General features: G+C 40.1%; 1 protein-coding gene across 4 annotated transcripts in view; it reads right to left on the minus strand.

The window, feature by feature from the left end:
* znf462 (zinc finger protein 462) overlaps positions 1-18,329 on the minus strand; it is a 66,129-nt gene extending 47,800 nt beyond the window's left edge. For 2 of the 4 annotated variants that reach the window (XM_047372226.1, XM_047372227.1), the window contains exon 1: positions 17,572-18,327. The gene's annotated coding sequence lies outside the window, so the exon portion shown is untranslated. Of the gene's footprint in view, positions 1-17,571 lie in introns of all 4 variants that reach the window. The other 2 variants (XM_047372228.1, XM_047372225.1) reach the window with 2 other exon arrangements.
* Positions 18,330-22,920: the final 4,591 nt, after the last annotated feature.

Below are 22,920 nucleotides of genomic sequence, written 5' to 3' on the forward strand. Positions count from 1 at the left end.
AACATACTAAGATCATATGTGTAGATTACAAATTAGGATAAGTATAACATAAATGTAAATCTTCATCAATTTACATTGGAAGGGTTGAAAAGTCATGACCCAGCACAAAAATTGGCATCATTTCAAAAAAACATTTTTTATTTTTTTTTAAATACTGCCATAAAACTTGGATTTGGGCATTATGAAGGACTCCTGAAACAAAAATAAAAATTATGATAACAAAAGAGGTCACAAGATGTTGAAAAGAATCTACAAAACAAATCATTCAATATATATAATATCAAGATATGTGTTTATTGTGTTAAAAAAATTATACATCGTCATGTTTTCGGATAGTGGAAAGAAATAATGTCCTTAAATGCATGTTTTTGAGGGTCGATATACAGCATGCAACTCACTCATGGTTTCAGTACAGGGACATCAATTTTGTCCCAGGTTAGAAAACCCGTGCTCACATTTCAGATCAGTTGATTTTTGAAATATAGGTATTTGAAAACATAAAGCTATTGGGTTGAGTTAAAAAAAAGTTCTGCTCCTCTTTAGATAAATCAAACATAGGTTTGACGTCTTGCCTATGTTACTAACAGGAAGTAAATTGATACATTGATTTGTAGGTGTGTTTACATTCTTGAGACAGCAGCTGTAATATACCTACAGCATGTTACAAAAGTGAGTACGCCCCTTTCAGTTTTGTGTACAGCTTGTATAACAGTGTAAATTTGCTGTCCAAATAATTAAAACACAGCAATAATGTCTAAAGTGCCGGCAACAAAAGTGAATACTGTCTCAAGTGAAAATGTCCAAAATTGCCCAAGTGTCAATGTTTGGTGTGGCCACCATTATTTTCCAGCACTGCCTAAACTCTCTTGAGCATTTTAGTTCTCCAGAGCTTCACAGGTTGCCACTGCAGTCCTCTTCCACTCCTCAATGACGACATTATACAGGTCCTTCTCAAAATATTAGCATATTGTGATAAAGTTCATTATTTTCCATAATGTCATGATGAAAATTTAACATTCATATATTTTAGATTCATTGCACACTAACTGAAATATTTCAGGTCTTTTATTGTCTTAATACGGATGATTTTGGCATACAGCTCATGAAAACCCAAAATTCCTATCTCACAAAATTAGCATATCATTAAAAGGGTCTCTAAACGAGCTATGAACCTAATCATCTGAAACAACAAGTTAACTCTAAACACCTGCAAAAGATTCCTGAGGCCTTTAAAACTCCCAGCCTGGTTCATCACTCAAAACCCCAATCATGGGTAAGACTGCCGACCTGACTGCTGTCCAGAAGGCCACTATTGACACCCTCAAGCAAGAGGGTAAGACACAGAAAGAAATTTCTAAATGAATAGGCTGTTCCCAGAGTGCTGTATCAAGGCACCTCAGTGGGAAGTCTGTGGGAAGGAAAAAGTGTGGCAGAAAACGCTGCACAACGAGAAGAGGTGACCGGACCCTGAGGAAGATTGTGGAGAAGGGCCGATTCCAGACCTTGGGGGACCTGCGGAAGCAGTGGACTGAGTCTGGAGTAGAAACATCCAGAGCCACCGTGCACACGCGTGTGCAGGAAATGGGCTACAGGTGCCGCATTCCCCAGGTCAAGCCACTTTTGAACCAGAAACAGTGGCAGAAGAGCCTGACCTGGACTACAGAGAAGCAGGACTGGACTGTTGCTCGGTGGTCCAAAGTACTTTTTTTGGATGAAAGCAAATTCTGCATGTCATTCGGAAATCAAGGTGCCAGAGTCTGGAGGAAGACTGGGGAGAAGGAAATGCCAAAATGCCAGAAGTCCAGTGTCAAGTACCCACAGTCAGTGATGGTCTGGGGTGCCGTGTCAGCTGCTGGTGTTGGTCCACTGTGTTTTATCAAGGGCAGGGTCAATGCAGCTAGCTATCAGGAGGTTTTGGAGCACTTCATGCTTCGAACTGCTGAAAAGCTTTATGGAGATGAAGATTTCATTTTTCAGCACGACCTGGCACCTGCTCACAGTGCCAAAACCACTGGTAAATGGTTTACTGACCATGGTATCACTGTGCTCAATTGGCCTGCCAACTCTCCTGACCTGAACCCCATAGAGAATCTGTGGGATATTGTGAAGAGAACGTTGAGAGACTCAAGACTCAACACTCTGGATGAGCTAAAGGCCGCTATCGAAGCATCCTGGGCCTCCATAAGACCTCAGCAGTGCCAGAGGCTGATTGCCTCCATGCCACACCGCATTGAAGCAGTCATTTCTGCAAAAGGATTCCCGACCAAGTATTGAGTGCATAACTGTACATGATTATTTGAAGGTTGACATTTTTTGTATTAAAAACACTTTTATTGGTCGGATGAAATATGCTAATTTTGTGAGACAGGAATTTTGGTTTTTTTTTGGGTATGCCAAAATCATCCGTATTAAGACAATAAAAGACCTGAAATATTTCAGTTAGTGTGCAATGAATCTAAAATATATGAATGTTAAATTTTCATCATGACATTATGGAAAATAATGAACTTTATCACAATATGCTAATATTTCGAGAAGGACCTGTAGAGCCGGTGGATGTTAGAGACCTAGTGTTCTTCCACCTTCTATTTCAGGATGCCCCACAGATGCTGTATAGGACTTAGATCTGCAGACATGCTTGGCTAGTCGAGCACTTTTACCCGCAGTTTCTTTAGCAAGGTAGTGGTCATCTTGGAGGTGTGTTTGGGGTCGTTATCATATTGGAGCACTGCCCTGCGGACCAGTTTCTGAAGGGAGGGGATCATCCTCTGCCAAGTATGTCACAGTGCATGTTGGCATTCATGGTTCTCTCATTGAACTGTAGCACCCCACAGCTGGCAGAACTCATGCAGCCCCAACCATGAAACCCCCACCACCACGCTTGAACATAGGTAGGCAAGACGCACTTTCCTTTGTGCTCCTCACCTGGTTATCGCTTGCCACACACATGACACCACCTGAACCAAATAGGTTTATCTTGTTCTCGTCAGACCACAGGACATGGTTCCAGTAATCCATGTCCTTAGTCTGCTTGTCTCCAACAATTTGTTTGCAGGCTTTCTTGTGCAGCATCTTTAGAAGAGGCTTCCATTTGGGATGAGTTATGCAGACCAGTTTGATGCAGTGTGCGGCGTAGGGTCTGAGCACTGAAAGGCTGACCCACCCACCCCTTCAACCTCTACAGCCATGCTGACAGCACTCATATGTCCACTTTCAAAAGACACCCTCCAAATTTGTAGTTGAGCACATGCACTCAACTTGTTTGGTCAACCATGGCGAGGCCTGTTCTGAGTGGAGCCTGTCTTGTTAAACCGCTGGATGGTCTTGGCCCCCTGCTGCAGCTCAGTTTCAGGGTATTGGCAATCTTCTTGCAGTCTAGGCAATGTTTATGTAGAGCAACATCTCTTTTTTTCAGATCCTCAGGAAGTTCTTTGCCATAACGTGCCATGTTGAACTTCCAGTGACCAGTATGAGAGTGTGCGAGCAACAACACCATATGTAACACACCTGCTCCTCATTCACACCTGAAACCTTGTAACACTAATCAGTCCCGTGACAACTAGGAGAGAAAATGGCTAATTGGGCACAATTTGAACATTTTCACTTAGGAGTGTACTCACTTTTGTTGCCAACCGTTTGACATTAACGGCTGTGTGTTGAGTTAGTTTGAGTGGAAAGCAAATTTCCACTGTTACACAAACTGTACACTGGTAACTTTACATTGTATCAAAGTGTTATATATACAGTGTTGTCCGATTGAGAGATATTATACAATATTTACAATAATGTGTATTCAAGGGTGTGGTGTACTCACTTTTGTAAGATGCTGTACTTTAAAAATCAATATATATATATTTTTTTTTTACATTTATAGAAAACAAAAACAATGTTCTCTTTCAAATAGGTCTGGACAAACTCGTCAAGTATTACAACAGACTGCAGCTGCATCTGTGGAATCTCAAGCAGCTCTTAAGCTCTCAGAATCTAGGTTTGGGACATTACCCTCAAGCTACCACTTCTTCTTGATCCTCCAAACTTTCATACCTCCCAACTAAACAGCTGTGTAGTATAGGGTTTAGATCTGCACTCCGTGTCCCAGTGCTCCACGTTTACAAATTAAGATTTCTATCTTGATTTCTTCAGACGACAAGTTCTGCTTCCTGGCTTGAGAATTAACCACATGCTTGGAGAAATTAACATTAAAATGGACATCTTGGCCAGAAGACATCTTTTATGTTGTTGCCTTGAGGAAAGCTTAGAAGTATGCAGAACACACACAACTCAAGAATAGTGCAAGTCGCAGACAGATTCAACCATACAGACCTTCAGTTATTTTTAGCTTTGCTGTAGGCCTCTTGGTAGTTTTTTATTTTTTCCCTCAAAGCTTCCGCTTAAGAGGACCGTCCATCATAGAATGGTGACCTCAAGTAGACATGGCCTTCATTCTGTCATTTTGTTCTTTTTGTCACCATGTTTCTGGTATAACTAAGGCATTTGGTTGATTCAAATTTTTATACATGTATTATTTGGCTCCCTCCTAGGTAAGTTCAGTTCTGTGTATTTATAATAACATCAAGGTTTTTGACAAGGTTCTAGTGAACATTGAGAAGATCTGCGTTATGATTCCAGTCTGCCTCAGAGGAGCCATAAATACATGTGCAGAGCCTTTCAGACACTGCAGTCCAGCAAGATTTGCTGATCTGTCTCCTGCCTGACCTTCACTTGTGTCACATTCAGAGCAAGTAAGAGAGAGAAACACCTCATGGCAGCAGGATAGGGGTCCCTTATCTAAAGATTCCAGCTAAACAAGAAGATTGTCTGCAGGGTTTGCAGCTTCAGTGATGCTTTAAAAAAAACGGATTCAAAAAACATTCTCAGTGTCAGTTTAGTTAATGCATAACAGCTTGAACACATGCCACCTCTGTAATGGAGGACAACTAGCAGAGCCATTTTGATCTTTGAACCTCAAAGCATTCGGCTGACTGAAGGTTCCAAGCTAGTCCTGAGATCAAAAATAGCAGGAAGGTGGAAGGGAGGAGGGATACAGCTGTGCTCCTAACATGGGCTCCTGGTTGGAATAATACGGCCATTATCCCAGAGACAGGAACGTTTTTTATTTAACATCTGGATTGTCTATACTGCAAAGTCTAAGAGCTCGGGGTTCCTATATATTTTCCATTTCAAGCTTCCATTCGTTTGTATGTTTTAGATAACTGAGTATAAAACATATGCCTTAAGAAAAGAATAGTATAAGCATAAATTTTATCTGTATGTCTGACCTCCAACTTGGGGTCTGAATTGACCGATTTCAAAATCTATAAACACTTAAACTTGTCAAATCTGGACTGTCTTATCCTGCATCCATTATTCTTCCACTAGGATAAACGTAGACCTACCACTGATGGTCCTTAGGTTGTTTTTAGTGTTACTATGACGTTATTTTTTAAATCAACATTTTGCAAGGTAAACAGTACTGGCATTAAATTTTCTCACTTTAAGGAAGAATTACACCCTTTAAAAGGGTTGAACCTTACACAAAAGAAAGGTGTATCACAGGTAATCATTTTAGTGACAAACATATGAAGGGTCAACTACAGTCTCACCAAATCATTCATAGATGGGACGGAAGCTTTGCAGGATTGATGCTTAGACTGGGTCACAGTGCCCATTCCTTATTAGCATGTATGTAGCATGTAGAGCTAATAAGCCCAAACAGCCAAAAAGATGAATTTTTTCAAACACATCAGGCATTAGATTTGCCAGTTATTTTACTCAATGGCCAAGGTAACTATTATTAGTAATAGAAGCCAACAGCAATGTATATCTCTGCATACTTTCTAACACTAATCCAAATAGTGGCTGTACAGTACCATATGTTAAAAAGATTCAATGATAAAAAAAAAATAAAAAAAAACTACCGGGTTTGGAGTTCCGCATTTCCCATGGGAATTCCAGCTTAATGAGGAATTATTTTTTAAATTTCCAACTTTCAAATTTGTACTTCTGAATAAGAATAGAATGCCTATCTAAAGGGTTACGTTTTATTTTGTTTATTTATATCTTTGGTGACAAACACCTGTTGTGGTACAAATTCCCAAATTTCTTGACAGAATGGTGGTCTTTGGAAAACTTAGTGGTATAAAAAAAATAGAGAACCACTGCTGTACAGTAAATACAGATGCTTTAAACCCCAGTTTGCTATTGTGGTACCTTAGCTATAAGAAAATAGTAGTTATTTTGCAAAAAAAAACAAATTATGTTGTCCAGAGGCCAACAAAAGCTGGGAAATGACCCTTCATTATTTTTCAATGACTGCTCCTTTATCTGTAGAATCTCAGTCAATATGGTTAAAAGGTTAAACACAAGATTTGTTGAGGCAATTTAAAGATAAAATCTGTGAAGTATTTTTTAAAGATATTCTTTATCTTTCAGAAAATATATTAAGGAATAAATCTGGAAACCTAAGCATTATTCCATACTTAATTTTCTCTTATATATACCAATCCTGACATGGAGATGTTAAAAAGTAAACTATACGTTTTAAGGTTGTCCAGACAAGAGTAGGAACCCTGTGTGTTGAGCTCTTTATCTGTGGCAGATGGTTACCTGGCATCACCCATGCAGTGAGATTAGTTAACTCGTTCTCCTCTTTTCAGTTCTGCAATACAAACTGAGACATTTCCTTTCCTAATATGTCCAGCTCTCTTTTTCAACGTTTCTCTCTAAAGCTACACTGGGGAGAGGGAAAAGAGGGAGATAGAAGCTGGCCATCATGGAACAAGTAACCTTGCTCCAAGGGTAGCCTTTGTGCTCAGCAAAGGGCTCAGATTGTTACTTCTCAAAGAGGGACGACTGCAGCACAGAGCACTTGGTGACAACATTTGGCCTCTTTTTGCTCAGATGATAATGACCAGGCAGATTACAAAGAAGCAGCCATTTAAGGGCCATCGTCTCTGTCGTTACCATCTTCAGGTTGTCATGGTGAAGACTCGCCAGCAAGAAAAATACAATCAGAATATGAGCTTTTTGCATCTGCATTCAGATCTGAGTCTCTCAGAAGTATTTATGTGACCTTCAGGGCTGAAATGTTCAGAAAACAACTAGCTGGTGAATTCCTCAGTGAGAGCCTCCTGGGTGTGAAGGTTCGATAACAAATACCCTCATTGTATCACTTGCTTTATCCTTGTTAGAAAACCAAAAAAATAAATAAGCTGAACCTTTCCATTGCCATCTGATGCAAAGTGAAAATATCTCCCAACACAAATCAAGATTAAATGAGGAAGGAAGTCTACTGAGCAGTAACCTGAAAGTCTTCTGCTCAGCCTTCTCTTAGTATAGTCACCTCACTTGGCTGCTCTCGTGTCTCTCCCTCTCGAGGCTGACAGAATTATCTTCTGCATCAGAGCTGAGGCTGGGCCAACGCTCCACACAGAGGACTCCATTTCACACAGACAGACCCTGCAGCGGTCAAGGAGACACAGCCAATCGCGCCGGTGTATCAGTGGCATGGCTGGCCAGCCATTTTGTGCTCCTCAAGGTCTTTGACCGTCCTGCTCGAGCAAAGTGGAGGAGCTGCTCGCCTCGGCTATCCTGTTACACAGATGGAAGTATTTAGCTTTAAGAGCGCAGACCTGAGCAAGCAGCCTCCCCTCCTGCCGGTTCTTCCTACAGGCTGTCATGGCCGAGACGCAAAAAGCAGAAGTGAGATGTGTGGTTTTGCTCTTGTCAACAGTGACAGAAGCTGAAGACCGCATCCAAAGTCTGGTTATCTTGCCTCTATATAAAAAACTTACAGTAATCCTGCCATCAAAACTTTTAGAAGATGCATGAATGCTTGTGTAAATAAAAAATGTGGGCTCCTAAATAACATCGGAGAGGAAAGCATGAGGGATGAATCTCCGGGCAACCCTCTGCAACATGATTAAATATTCCATCTAAAAACAATTAAGTGCACAATTTAATAATAGCTTCAGGTGTGATTATTTTTACTATTTTAGGTAGTTAGGTGGGTATATTTGGTTTTCTCAAGAGCTTTCTTCCATTTGGTTTTAAAAACAATTCAGAGAAATTAAATCATATACACAAGTAGGCTAAAGGGAAAAAAAAAAAAAAAAAACAAGCAAGTCTAACCAGAACATATCCACTGTCGAACGGGAGAGCTGACTCAGAGCTCCTAAAACTGAAGCACATCTGCTCATGCATGGGCTAAACAAACATGACCAAGGAGACAAGGACAGACCTCACAGAGAAACCAGGAAGTGCTTTTCCACAAGGACAATTAGTCCAGGAAACCTTACATTCCATGCAGCCTTGGAAGATCGCTTCTCCAAGGAAATAGTTTCCTCCCTCAAATCAATCTGCTGCCTTCTCTTTTAAATTCTGCATCATTTCAGAAACACAAACTCCAGGTATTAAGCACAAAATCTCCCCATGATACACCACCTTGCAAAAGTAATCGGACCCCCTGAACTACTTGTCATACATTTTGTCATACTACAAGCTCTATCTTCAGTGTATCTCTTTGGCATTGTTTGTGATACACCAACACAAAGTAATGCAAAGATGTGAGGTGCATGAAAAATGATACATAGTTTATTTATTTTTTTGGTAATACACTTCTGAACATGAAACCCTTTAATCTGATACCCTTAATTAAAATCCTCTGCAACCAATCGGCTTTTGAAGTCAACTTTACTGATATTAAAGTTTCCACCTGTGTGAAATTTAATATCAGTAAAAACACAACTGTTCAGTGATGGCCTCAGAGGCTTGTTAGAGGACATCAGTGAACAAACAGCATCATGAAGACCAAGGAACACGATGACAGGTCAGGAATAAACCTGTGAAGACATTTAAAGCAATATTATCTTCTAAAGCAAGATTATAAGCTAGGAACATCTCATGGAGCACTGTTTGATCAATCATGTGAAAATGGAAAGCACAACGGCATAACTGTAAAAATCTACATGGCTAAAGACACGGTCTAAAGACATGGCTGACGACCTAAACTGCCATCAGAGAAACAGCCAAGACCACTGGTAACTCCAGAGGAGCTGCAGAATTTCACGGCTCAGAAGGGGAGAACCTATTGACGGGACAACTATCAGTCCTGCATGCCACAAATCTGCACCCAACCGATCTGGCCTTTATGGAAGAGTAGTGATAAGAAAGCCATAAGTAGTGCCATCCAACAAACTGGCAAAACAAGTAGAAATAGGTGTTCTGGTCAGATGAGATTACATTTCTGCTTTCTGGCCTACTTGCAAACACTCATTCTAAACATTCAATCTTCACTAGGAAACATAATGTTGGCAGCATCATGCTTTGGGTATGTTTTTCTTGAAGTGAGTTAAATAAAAAGGCAAATCCTGGAACCACACCTGTAGAAGGCAGCAAAAGACTTGAGACTGAGTTAGTTTGGATCGACACATATTTACTCCAGACTAAGATCCAATTGGGAATTTTTGGCAAGACTCAAAAACTGACATTCACAGAAGCTCTCCATCCAATCTGACTGAGCTTCAGCTATTTTGCAGAGATGAAGGAGGAACAATTTCAGTAGCCCAAAGGACCTACAGCTGTTAGTGCCAAAAATGAGTATGAATACTTGTGAGAGGCACTGTATGCCTTTTATTCCTCCCACCAAAGGTTCCCATCACAACTCGAATTCATTCCAACTACGTCTCTAATGACACAAAAAAAAAAGGGCCCCTCCGACTCTGTGTTTCTTCCCCAGAAACAGATCACGAGAAAAAGCTGCAGGATGCACTGAAGGGTTTCTTGTGAGTTGCACTCAGTGGACAACTGCCAGAAAACACTGCAATGCCGACTTCCTTGTAAGCCTGACATGGCAGTTACTTCAGTTACAGGAGGTGGGTGAGGTTACAAGCTAGTCAGGACAGAGCATTTCAGAGTAACCACAGGAGGATAAGGGAAGCAGTAAAACCAGAAAAATAACCTATGAGCTCAAAATGTAAACTCGAGCAGATTACCCTCAGGAAACAGTAAAAACCTTCACCGTTTAGATGAGATGAGGAGGGTATCTTCTTCTCTAGATCCACCAAACTGGCCTTTTGAGGTAACTCAACAAGTTTGAGATGGGAAAGACGAGAGACGCATCAATATTAACTTACCACTGGGACCTCCTTTCCGAACTTCTAAATATTTAATCGTGGATGGACAGCTCTGTTGTCTCAGAGGCTAAGCCAGCGTGGATCTCTCCCTACAAGACCAGTCCTGTTCCTGCTCAATGAAGGCCTTGTCCAGAGGCACCACACTGCCTAAGGAACGGGCGTCTCCAAAGAAGCCAGAGGTTTTTGTTTTTTTTTCTTTTCCTCCCTCTCCCACAGGCAGCTTGAGGCTGAGAGTAGGTTCACTGTGTCCTACTGCAGAAGGACATTAAATCATGATGAATTTGCAAACCATAAGACTCAACATTTATCCCACAGGACACACCATCACATCAGCACAGTCACTTTACACCCATGATTTCTTTAAATCTGCTCCTTAGGTACATACATGTTGAGAGGAGACAACTTCCCAGAGCTACAAACCCTTTTTTTCTCCAGGAATGGAAACTCTATGAACTGTGATGTTCAGATGGAAAGCAAAGAGGAGGAACCAGTTCTGCAGCAGTGTAACGTGGCAACTGATAACAGAAACTGGAATGACATCTCTACCAAGCCACTTCCTTGTTCTACCTAAAACCCAGACATGATGGTGCGTTTTGCTCTTTAAAACAGGCCAAAAGTTACACAGCATAAAACATGATACTGTAAATAACAACAGTTTTCACACAATCTCAAAGAAACTTGGAGGTTTCAGGACATCCGAAGATGAAAATCAGCACAAAGCTAGAGACAAAAGGAAGGGATTTTCTCTGTAGTATTTATCTGTCCAGTACTTTGGTTGCTAGTGTAACAGCAGGGCCAGACTGTATCAAATGAGCCATGCATCACGTCAAGAAAGCAGTCACTGGAGCATTTCAATTTGCTTTTGTGCGTCTCTCCTGGCCTCCTTCACCGCCCCAGGTAGAGAAGAATGGAGGAGTGCATCATGCGGTGTGAGTAACTGAATGAGTGAGGTTAGGACGATGGGAGGGGAAGGAATAGGGGAGATGCTGTGTACGTGTGAAACAGAGAGGAGGAGGTAACGATAGAGAAACAGGGTGAGTGATGAGCTACATGACCACTTCCTTCCAGCATTCAAACCATCACAGAGGTCTCGGTCTTTTGATCCCCTGTCTTACCAGTTAAAATAGTTTTCGCTGTGAACCTGAAACACCTCAAAAACATTACAGCTTTTAGGATTGTACAAAAATAGAGCTGAATTTTGGTGTTAATTTAAATTAGGACAAGCGTGCTTCCAAATCAAGTCAATAAGTTATTGATTAGTTATGAGCTGCAGTGAAAAGTTATTCAGATCCTTCAATTCAGGTAAAGGGTTTCTACAAGGTCTTTAAAGTCCCTAGGTAGCCTAAAATACATGTACAATTTCCACACTAGCTTTTAAATTACATTTTAATTTTGCACACTTGTTCATCATGGCTTTTCCATCATTTTCTTTTGTTGATTAGTTTGTTAGATTTTTTCTGTGGCTCTAGCTGAGGAATTCAGGTGGTGTCATGCCGTGGAGAAAAACTACAAAACCAATGAGTAGAGATGCAGCAATCATGTAATTTTTATATGACCTACTCTGACCGGTGATCAGAGGGTCAAATGATCAAAAAGCAAAAAAAGTTTTTATTCATTAAATGCAACAACACTAAGAACTTCAGATCATTTTTCCTTATGTATATCTTATAGTTCTTACAAAGAAATCTGAATTACTCATCAAAGACAGAAAGTTATGCGATATTGGCCTGAAAGAAGGTTGATCAGTCCAACCCCTACCTCTTTTACAGGGAAGCACAATTGAAAGGAAATTATCCCTAGACATTCAGCCTGATCTGTAAATGTTTTCTACTCCAAAAACTGCTATTAAATAGGTATGTTTAGACAATTATAATCAATGTGCTCTTATGTTATCTACAACTAGCTCCATCATCTTGGAAAAATGTATATTTAGAAGTTTGGCTTGTAAAACAAATGGGCATCATCAGCAACAGTTATAAGTTGACTGTATACCATAGGAAAATGTTAAAGTTAGGCAACCTATGGGTATAAAAGCAGTAGTGTCACATACCTGCGCTGAAAAACACCAATTTAAGAAAGTTATATTTGAATTGCTGAAGTGTTTAAATAAGGTAAATTGAAGGTATTAAATTGGGTATGTCTTAAATGTAAATTATAATAATCCATAAAAAGGTTTGATATTTTAATTTTAGGAGAAGTATAAATTAAATCAATTAAAAAATTTATACAACATTGTTTTTGTTTTTTTATTGTGGAGCTGAAGAATTTTCCAAATTTACTGAAGTGAATGACTGGAGGAAACTGGTCCTTTGAGGTTACAAGCAGAGAACATATAGAAACAAAAAGAAAGACATCTGCAGTTAAGATAGGAGCCACAAAGGTTCACCAAAGGGCCTCTGTTGGTTACAGTTCCACACACAGATTTCAACACTAACCATTCTCAGACTTTCTGTATATCTATACTTATACTTTTTCCCCTCACTCTGTTTTAATGGCTTTTATTTTATTCTATCTTAAAACACCAGATGTGGCAAATGTGATTATATTGTTTTCTTATTGCCCAACGTGACTATAATGGCCCTATTAGTGACCGTAGCGGCCCAATCAGTGTCATCGTTCTGGCTACAATGCATCAGCCTGATACTTTTAATCCATAATCAGAACTGAAGAAATCTTTTGAGATGAGAGTTCAAACGTCTTCAAGAAATGAGAGAAGTCCAGTTGCATCCTATTTAGGACTTTAGGATTATTGTTGAATGAGTAATTTTCTATAGTTATTCAGAATTTTGATTAAAATGCTCAGAGATATGTAAGAAAACTATCACATATTTAAAACTAAAAGTTTTAGATGTGTGCAAAATTATAAATTCAAGAACATTTGAGTATATATTTAGTTTAAGATGTGAATTTATATTCTGAAACAAACTGGATAAAAAAGGTGAAAGCATAGGTTCATATGAACTGATAAAAGGCTTTAAGTCCAACAACCTTTACAAAACACCAAAGGACCAGTTTACATGTAAATATTTGATTTAGGTTCTCTCTGCTTCAGTTTCTGATGATCAGATTATTGATTGATTGTCCAGATTAACATTTAGCATACGAAAGCATTAAAAATGGTGCTTTCCAATCTTTATTAAGATGTGCATTTATTGCTACAGCAGTAAAATTGACCAATGGACTTTAGGAGTCTCAAAGACTCTGAAACCCCAAAGGTAGAATCCTATCAATCAGCTGTTTGTGCAGAAAAAAATAACTCCTGGCCTGGAATGTGTTGCACACTTGTGAAAACTGAAGCTTGAGCTGGAAGTGCAAACAGAGCACCAGCTATCTGCACTGGAGCTTCTGCCACCAAAAGACCTGAATCACCCTTCAGCTCATTTGCAACAGCTTCCAGCAGACAAGATCCACTGCAGGCAGCCTGTCTTGCCAAGCGAATGTGTCTACCACAGCAGATTCTCGCCTGCTTGTCCTCTATCGGCTCCTCCTCGAGAACTTGTCTGCCCTACCAAGGTGGGGAGAGAAGGAGCGTGGCCACCATTTTGATTGCTCTTCCCAGCCCCAGCTTTGTCGCAACACACTGTGTCAAGCTCACAGGCTTCTTGTCAGCAAGATTTCACACAGTGGCTAGGAGAGCTGCAGAACACACACACGCACTCAGCAGCCTACAAGCACACCTCCTTTCAATCTCCAAGAAAACTGGACACCTTTAGTCTATTATGCACAAGATGTCACCTAAGGCTGAGAAGAGAATGCAGAGTATGTTCATGCATGACACCTGATCTGATTGAAAACCACATCAATACAAGTAATTGTGTAATAAAAAGGACATGTGCAGCCAAGATCTCCACTCCCTTAAGTCCAAACTATCATAAGTTCTGTAGATCTGCTTTTATTTTGAAAATAAAGCCACCAGCGGGTGCATGATAGGGTAGCCTGGAAACTGATCCACAACAAAGCAAGAATCATCATGAGAACTTCCTATAAGAAGCTGCCTGCAACATCCATTGCTTCACTCACTCACTCACACAAACTCAAACAGAAGAGTGTGTGTGCAAATGTGTGTGTTGACACCACTTTGTTGAACATTAACTACCTGCATGACCAAAAAAACAAACAAAAAAAAAAAAAAAAAAAAGGTACTCTTCTGCTTTTAAAATCCAATCCCCACGGCCACCAGTAGTTAGAACCAGGGGTCTCAAACTGTGCAATAAGCAGTACTGGTGCTACGTGGACTACCCACACTGACAAGTAGTTTTGGCACAGCAATTTGCTAAATAAATACAAATAAATTGACTGGGATGTAGTCCAAGCATACTGATCTTCAGCTTCATCAAAAACATCTCAGAAGAATAGAGTGGAGGAACAAATCTGAAGAACTCCTTGTACAATCTTATTAGGAACATGTGGCAGCTCCATGTGTTTTATTTACCACTACAGTCGAAACTTAGACCTGGGAGTGCCTTCAAACCTAATGCAATGTGTTCTAGTTAAATGTACAAAAAAATAGCAAATAAACCATTTTTTTTAAAAGATTTTTTCAGCACTAGTGGCCTTTATTTTTTATTTTTTGACAGTAAGCAGACAGGAAAGAGGGGAAGACATTTGGCAAATGTCGCTGGGTCCGGGACTCCAACCCGGGACGGCCGCTTCGAGGACTGTAGCCTCTGTATATGGTCGCGTGCTTAACCCCTACACCATCAGCAACGTGGCCGCAAATAAACCATTTTAACGGCAGCCATCAAGTGTTATATGCAAGGCAGCCATATTGGATTTTGTTGTCCAATTTTCACACCAGAATTTCAACTTCTGGGGATATTTCTGCCATTGTTTGCAACTTAAAAACTTGGAAATTTAAAATTTTGAGGAAGACTGTAATGCATATTTAAATGGCATCCTTCAAACAACTGTACCAGAGGGTTTCAAAAAATTGTCATCTTGTGACAAAGATTTGCAATAATGTTTGAAATGTCTGACAGCATTGTGGTACTTGGACAATTTGCTAGTAGTTTTTTATAAAACATTTGGGAACCACTGCGTAGAATGTTCTAAATGTTTCTGCTAAAGATCTTCCGATGTAAGTTTGTAAGATGCCATGGGCCAGTATTAGATTTTCACATTATGATCACTTTGAGAAAAGTCTCAAGGTATTAGAGTATTATGCTAATTATGCCTTTAAATTTTAAACAAACAGGTCTCTCTTATGAATGAGACAAGGAGTCTCAAAAGAAGTTCCTGTATAAAGAAATAAAAGACAAATTTTAAACAAAAACCTAAAATGAGCTAATTTCTTTTACGAGTCCATTCCAATCCAGTTTGGTTTATAAATCACTTTAAAAGACCATACAGGACCAAAGTACAATACGTATTAAAAGACACGAAAGAGCAACAAATAATCCTACTGCTGCCAAAATAATATGTTGACAGTTATAAATATGATCCAGAACATTTATCTCATGTTATGATAAGTTATGATAAGCTATTTAGTACAAGCTAATATTAGCTGACAGAATAAATTGGTCTTCGTTTGCTCCTTTGCCAACTTGTTGGCTCAAATTGCCATTTTGTCTCTTCCTATTTTAATTTCTAAGCCATAAACAAACCATGCACTTTAACCACTGCATATCTTTATTTAGTTAAGTATATTAAGACTATAGAGATATAGCCACAGAAGTCCTGAAAATTATTATTTTCTACAACCCTTCTATAAGACTTCCTGTTTCATTTTAGTTTAGTTTTCATCAATTTTATGAAACAAGACCCCTGGATGCTGATCAACCAGTAGTTTCTTGGAGAAATAAACAATTTTCATTACAAGAGACTATGAGCAGAAAGTAGAAAAATAATTTAAATCACTGGTTATCAAAGCAGGTTGAAATTGACACATGGTCAGCTCCACTTGTCCTGTGGCAGACTGCACCATTTTGTACCTGAAACACTTGGACACGAAATGGCCAAAACTATACAAAAAGGTGCAACATTTGTGTTGTTAGATGCTACTTTGACAAAATAATTTCCCTCCTGAGATAAATAAAGTATTCACTTTAATTGCAAAGAGGCAAAATGACCAGCACCCAAGAAATATAGTGGTCCTTTTTCAGCCAGCTGACCGGCAGTGCACAGCTACAGGTAGGGGAGTGTATATGCAACCTCATGCTCCAGATTAGAAAATTCTATTCACTCCAGTAATTTCAATTGCATCTCATTAAAATGAGATTGAACCAGATGAACAAAATAATTTTAAATTTGAGTGGTTTTCAAACGTTCACTTTTTAAAAACCTTAATACCAGTAACCAGCCCATGCCTATTAGTATGCATGTGAATGAACGCAGCAATCTCATGGGAGTTAAAACCTTGAAAGCTCCACCACTTTCAAAGTTCTTCTGCTTTCATTCAGCACACTAAAACTTCCGAGCTGAAAAAGCAGAAGAAGAGCTGAAGAAGGAGGAGGAAGAAGAAGATGAAGAAAAGGTGGATGAGCTCATTCTGAACACAACCTTTGTTCAGCCTGCCTGTCTGACTCCAGGGGCTCTCCTTGGAGACTCATCTTCCCTTCCTCCATTTTATGGTGAAGCCCTACTTTGTGTGACATACCTGACTTGAGACCAGTGACAAGCAAAACAGCACCTCCAAGAAGTTAAGCTGGTAACACTGTAGCAATAAGCACCTAAGAACAAAAAGCTTAGAACATAATATAGGTAGAACCAAACTGGGGGTTATCTTGGAGATATCTAGCTCCAACGCTGTGGAGAACCGAGTCCAAAAATCGCTAGCTGATAAGGTTTCTTTCTCTAGAAGCTGAGAGGAGGAGGGGATAGGAAAGCACTGGACATGGCTTTCATGGTGAGTGTGAGTGTGTGTGTGTGTGTGTGTGTGGCTGGACCAGCGGCTATGGCAGCTCCTCTGTGTCGCTAATGGAGTCTGGTTTGGGAGAGGAGAGCAACCGGGAGCAATGGCTCCTCCACGAAGCTACCGCGCAGGCACCACAGAGAGGGGGGGAGGCACCGATTAATTCCCCTGACCAGACATGCCGGCGAAATAACAAAACACTCTGCTCCGGTGTTGCCGAAGCACGCAGGCGAGCTTCTTAGTTTGCGCCAGCACCAACGCTGCCGCCGCGTCCATTTCCTTGTGTCACTTTCACAACAAACCAAAAGGCGACATAAGCGAGGAAGTGGCGGCTTGGGAAGCGAGAAGACCCACTTGACTTTGGGCTGCCTAGTCACTAAAAAATCTCGCCCCGACTTCCACGTCTGGACCCTGGACTGAAAACGAGCGAGCACGCAGCTCTTTCCAGGTCATTCACGAGGCGCTCTCCAAATTATATCCCATGATCTACCACACCGACGTTCTCTTGGACCTTGAAAGCCCAGCAGAAATCTTGACGAATCTGGACACATAATCACAAGCAAGGGGAGATTAAAACCAAAAACTCACTGGTACAATCTTCTCCTCGAGCGATCCTCCCGAAAGTTGTCCTCGTTTTTCATGCGTGCGCCCGGTCGGTCTAATAGATGATCGCCATCTTTCCTGCTTCTCCTTCGCTGCAGCTGCAGATGACCTGAGATCCGTCTGTCTCTGAATAATGAGCAACCACACAGACAAGGAAGACAATCTGCAAAGCAGGCTACACAAAGAAGTTTGGGAGACTAGCAAGCACCAGAGGGTGCACAAGAGTTTACGATGAGACGAGGAGGGAGCATCAGCAGGATGGACAATATCTATACCCGAGAAGCTCATCCTTCATCTAGATTGAAGTCAGGTGATCTGCAAAGCCTTATCAGCGGCTCAGAGCACCAGCAGATACATGCGGCCAACGTGAATTTTATATAGGCTGGCATACTATGTGCGCAACGTCATGAGGTTATCTGCAGTTCACCTTGGTGATGCTGCAGCTTCACATCATCACCATACATAGAAAGATAGATATTTCCATAAATATATATATATATAGAAACAATTGTCAAAAACACATATTTAGTAAGAGTGGAGGACCCTGTAGCTATTTATAAACAACAAAATGGTTATTCAAATTAATACATTCACATAAATCCCACTTCCCATTTAATTTTATTTTTATGTCCTTGCTCCAATCACACACACACAAAAAAAAAAACATGGCTGATGTGCTCCTCCAGGCTACTGCTGTGACCAGCTAACAAAGGGCCCAGCACAAAAGGTGCAAGGGTCCTGCTCAGATGTATGTCAGTAGTAAACGGATGGGGTTGGATGCCTGGGGTGGGATGAGGGGGTTGGGGATTTGAGTTGCAAGAAGCAAGGAAGAGGGCACGCAGGCATTTATGGATGGGTGGGTGGCTAGTGAGGAGAGGCAACCTACCTGCCTTGCATGATTGAGCAACTATAGTGTAATAAATCACCTGAGAGCGTTTTTCTTAGTGAATACGTATCTGTGAATATTTCTGTATTTGTTGGTTTTGGTACTCCTACATCTTTCTATCTAATTCTAACATTATATATTGACCAATCTTCAAAATGGCAAGGATAAGAGAAAATGCCATTCAAGTTGGGTGTCAGGAAATGGCAACTTGTCTGAACTTGTTGATAGTTACAGTCTGAGCAATAATTGAGAAATGAAAATAAAAAAGTTAAATTTACCAGTAAGCAGGAGTTTTAGGAAGGAAAAATAAAATCTGAGAAGCTCTCATATTTTTGGACAACAGTGGCTCAGGTGGTAGGGGTTCATCCTGTATTAGGTGGGTTGCTGGTTCGAACCCCTGCTCTGTCCGTCTCAGTCGTTGTGTCCTTGGGCAAGACACTTCACCTGCCTTGCCAGCTGATGGTGGTCAGATGGGCCCGTGGTGCCGATTGTATGGCAACCTCAATTCTGTCAGTCCGCCACCAGGGCAGCTGTGGCTACAATGTAGCTTACTGTCAGTGAATGAATGGGTGGATGACTGATTGTAGTAATTCTAGCACCATATCATTCAATTTTGACAGTGGATGAAGACCATTAAAACAAAAAAAGAAAATAATTTAGTCAAAAATCTAATTTGGTCATTTATTTCCTAAAGAAATCAGCACTGATTATTTGACAGGATTCAAGAGCCAGAAACAGATGTACAAACCTATTTAGAGTTCAGAGGTATTCACAGTTGAAATAAATCAATTATTTGACAATCATGAAAATCAAATTTGAAAGAGAGAGTCTATCGTATTTTAATAAATACCCATAGGTTTAAGAAATGACGAGAAATAATGTCCCAGTTGATTGTGGAAGTGTATTACGAGGCTCCTAAAATAGTTTATAACACTCGGCAGTCTAAGATAAGAACCAGTTTCCGTTTAGCTTAAACTTAGCCAGTTTGTTTTAATTCAAATGAACTACAAATAGAAAAAAATCAGGACCAGCTGTATCCATCCAACCATTTACAACAGCTGATGTTCATGAGTTTATAGTCCTGCTCAACAAAAAGGACTCTGCAGGGTGATCACATGAGGTCCACATGGACAACGAGCTGTTGCAAAATGTTTTAGGGACTTATTTTGATGGAACATTTTGATTTGGAGAGAAGAAAGATGTGTTCCAGCTTTACAATTTATCCGATCAGTGTTTTTATTTTACCTCAGATTTGTTGTACTGTATCCTAGGCAGCATGGTTTATTCGCTTTTGTTGGATTTCAAGCAGAAATCAGCTGAGTTTTTAGGTCATATTTTGCAGATTAAGAACATTCTGAAGGCCTTACAAGCCTTCACACAACAGGTCAGTATTTGGCTCAGGATCCACTCGTCTATTAATCAGCAAACAGCTCTTCAGGATTGTTGGCTAGTAGGTTTTTTGAAGCATCACGGAGAACTTACCACGGTTCTTCTGTAGATTTAGGCTACCCAGCAGCTTTTGCTCCTCCATCTAATCCCAGACTGAGTCTGTGTTGCTGATATATGGGCCCTGGTGGAGTGAGAGGGGAGGGGTTGGGAAATGCCATCTGTTGCAGGACTCCTTGGTCCTCTTGCTGGTGAAGATCTGTTATCTAGGACCTTACACATTGCCCCAAAAAGTATTTACCCCATATAAACTTTAAAAATGTTGTCACTTTACAACCATACATTTTTAAGTATTTCATTGATATTTTTATAGACCTACACAACATGCTGTATAACTCTGAAGTGGAAGGAAAATTATATATGTTTTTTAAAACATTTACACTGATAAAAATCTGAAAGGTGTGGTGCGCATTTATGTTCAGCCCCCCTGAGTTATTCATCTGAAGAATCATCTTACATTAGTTTCTGCAGGAGCATGGTAATAAACCATTTATTTAAATCGGGTGTGTTGAAACCAGTGGGGGTTTTGGACCACATGGGAGGTTGCCCAGGGCGGTATAAAGAGGGAGAGCGTGATGTTTTCTTTTGCTTTTATGCATGTGCAGTCAATATGGTTTTGGAATTGCCATGTGTTAAGTAGCTGTAGTCTTCCATAAAGGCCAGATCTGTAGATTGGAGGTCTAATCATTGCAAGTCTCCCACCTGACCTCTTGATCTTTGCAGCTCCTCTTAAGTTACAATAAAGCTTTTCCTCTGATTATTGTTACTTTGCCAGGGTTGTCTGTTTAGGTCAGGGGTGGGAAACCTTGGTTGTCGAAGGCTGGTATCCTGCATGTTTTAGATGTTTTACTGCATGAACACAGATGCACCCAAATTACATTCAGGTGCATCTCAAAAATTTAGAATTTTGTGAAATGTTCAATATTTGATGTCACTCATTTCAGAAAGTTAAACTCCTATCTTTTATAGATTCATTTCACATAGTGAAATATTTCAAGCCTTTGTATTTTGCAATTTTGATGATTATGGCTTACCCAAAACAATTTGTCTCACAAAATTAGAACACTGTGAAAAAGTTTCCCACCTTAATCAGCTAATTAAATCAAAACACCTGCAAGGGTTTCATGAGTCAGTTGCTTACACAAATAGGGAAGACTGCAAATATCTAGAACACGGTCATTGACTCCCTCCACGAGGAGGGTATGCCGCAAAATGCCATCAGTAAAGAAGCTGGTTTGTCACAGAGTGCTGTATCCAGGCATATCAATAGAAAACTGAATGGAAGGAAAAAGTGTGATAGGAATAGTTGCACCAGCAACAGGGATAACTGCAACCTTGAGAGGACTATGAAGCAAAATTTAGTCAACAATTTAAAGGAAGCTTCACAAAGAGAGGCCTGAGGCTGGAGTCTGCGCATCAAGAACTGCTATGCACAAACAAATCCTATCCTGAACCTGAGATATTGCCAAAAGCAGATGAAAGTAAAGTTTGCACTTAATTTGGAAATCAAGTTCCCAGAGTCTGGAGGAAGAGTGGAGAGACACAGAATCCATGTTGCTTGAAGTCCAGAGGGATGTTTCTACAGCCAGTGATGATTGTGGGGGCCATGACATCTACTGGTGTTGGTCCACTGTGTTTTCTGAAGTCCACTGTCAACACAGCCATTTATTAGGAAACTTTAGAGCGCTTCATTCTGCTGACAAGCTAAATGCTGATTTAATTTTCCAACAGGACTTAGTACCTGCTCACACTGCTAGTGGTACCAAAAGTTGGTTCAATGACCATGGTGTTTCTGTGCTTGATTGGCCAGAAAACTAACCTGAACTGAACCATATAGAGAATCTATGGATTATTGTCAAAATGAAAATAAGAAACAACAGACCCAACAATGCAGATGACCTGAAGGCCACTATCAAAGCAACCCCACAACTTTATCCCTGACCTGTCTGCTGTGTTCCTTGGTTTTCATGATTCTTTTTTTTTCACTTATGTTCTCTAACAAAGTTCCTTACAGAATTGTCTTTCCTTGCACTTTACAACTATGTGGTACATTGTGTTGTTTATCACATGACATGAAATCCCAATAAAATACAATAAAGCTTATGGTTGTGACATGATAAAATTAGTAAAAGGTAAGGAGTATGAGTAGGTTTCTAAGGCACTGTATGTTTTATAAATAAAATGAATGAAATGGGAAGATCAGAAGTTTTTATGACTGTATTTTTATCTTTATTTTTGCTTTTCATTATAGGACAATGCATGGCCATCTGATTAATCTGACGAAAATATAGCCATTATTGATTATTTTCATGAACACTGAGAGAAATCTCCTCAGCATTCTAATATATCCAACTGTATCAATATTCCAGCATTTCTCCCTCTCCTGCTTGTGCCACATGAAAACCTCAGACTTAGTTATTGTCCAGTCTCACTGGGGATTGCTGTCTGACATCCAGGCATCCATGCAGAAGGGAATTCAGTTTGTGATACAAGATACTTGCGTAGTTAATCATGTTTGACAAGTGTTAATGTTCCCTCTTTTGATATTTTTCTATGAATTATGGATGGCGAGATGCATCTCTTTGTGGAACCAAATAGAAAGCTTCAGATGGACAAATGATTTTTGCTCTCTGTGTTATCAGTATCCTATCCTTGTCACCAGAGTTGAAACACAAGTATCTCCTCCACATTGTCGCTAAGCAGGGCGAAATAAACTATCTAAGCTATAGCACCTTGGGAATGAGGTCGTGTAAGAATGCAAAGTATGTAACATCCTGTTAAGGATGAGGTGACAGATGGAAACAGGAATGAGCTTTGGTTAATGCACTTCCATTGTGCCAGTTCTCCTGTTGCAGTGACGTCCATAGCCCCATGTATTTCCCTAACAATGTGGCAACGTTCACTTTGCCAAAAAGTGGCTACCTCCTCCTTCACGTTTACCTCAGATGTAATGTTACTGTTTCTGCTGTTTCTCTACCACCCGTTACTCACCAAAAAAGTCA

Source organism: Girardinichthys multiradiatus, chromosome 8, assembly GCF_021462225.1.
Source record: "Girardinichthys multiradiatus isolate DD_20200921_A chromosome 8, DD_fGirMul_XY1, whole genome shotgun sequence".
In the NCBI taxonomy this organism is placed as follows: domain Eukaryota; kingdom Metazoa; phylum Chordata; class Actinopteri; order Cyprinodontiformes; family Goodeidae; genus Girardinichthys; species Girardinichthys multiradiatus.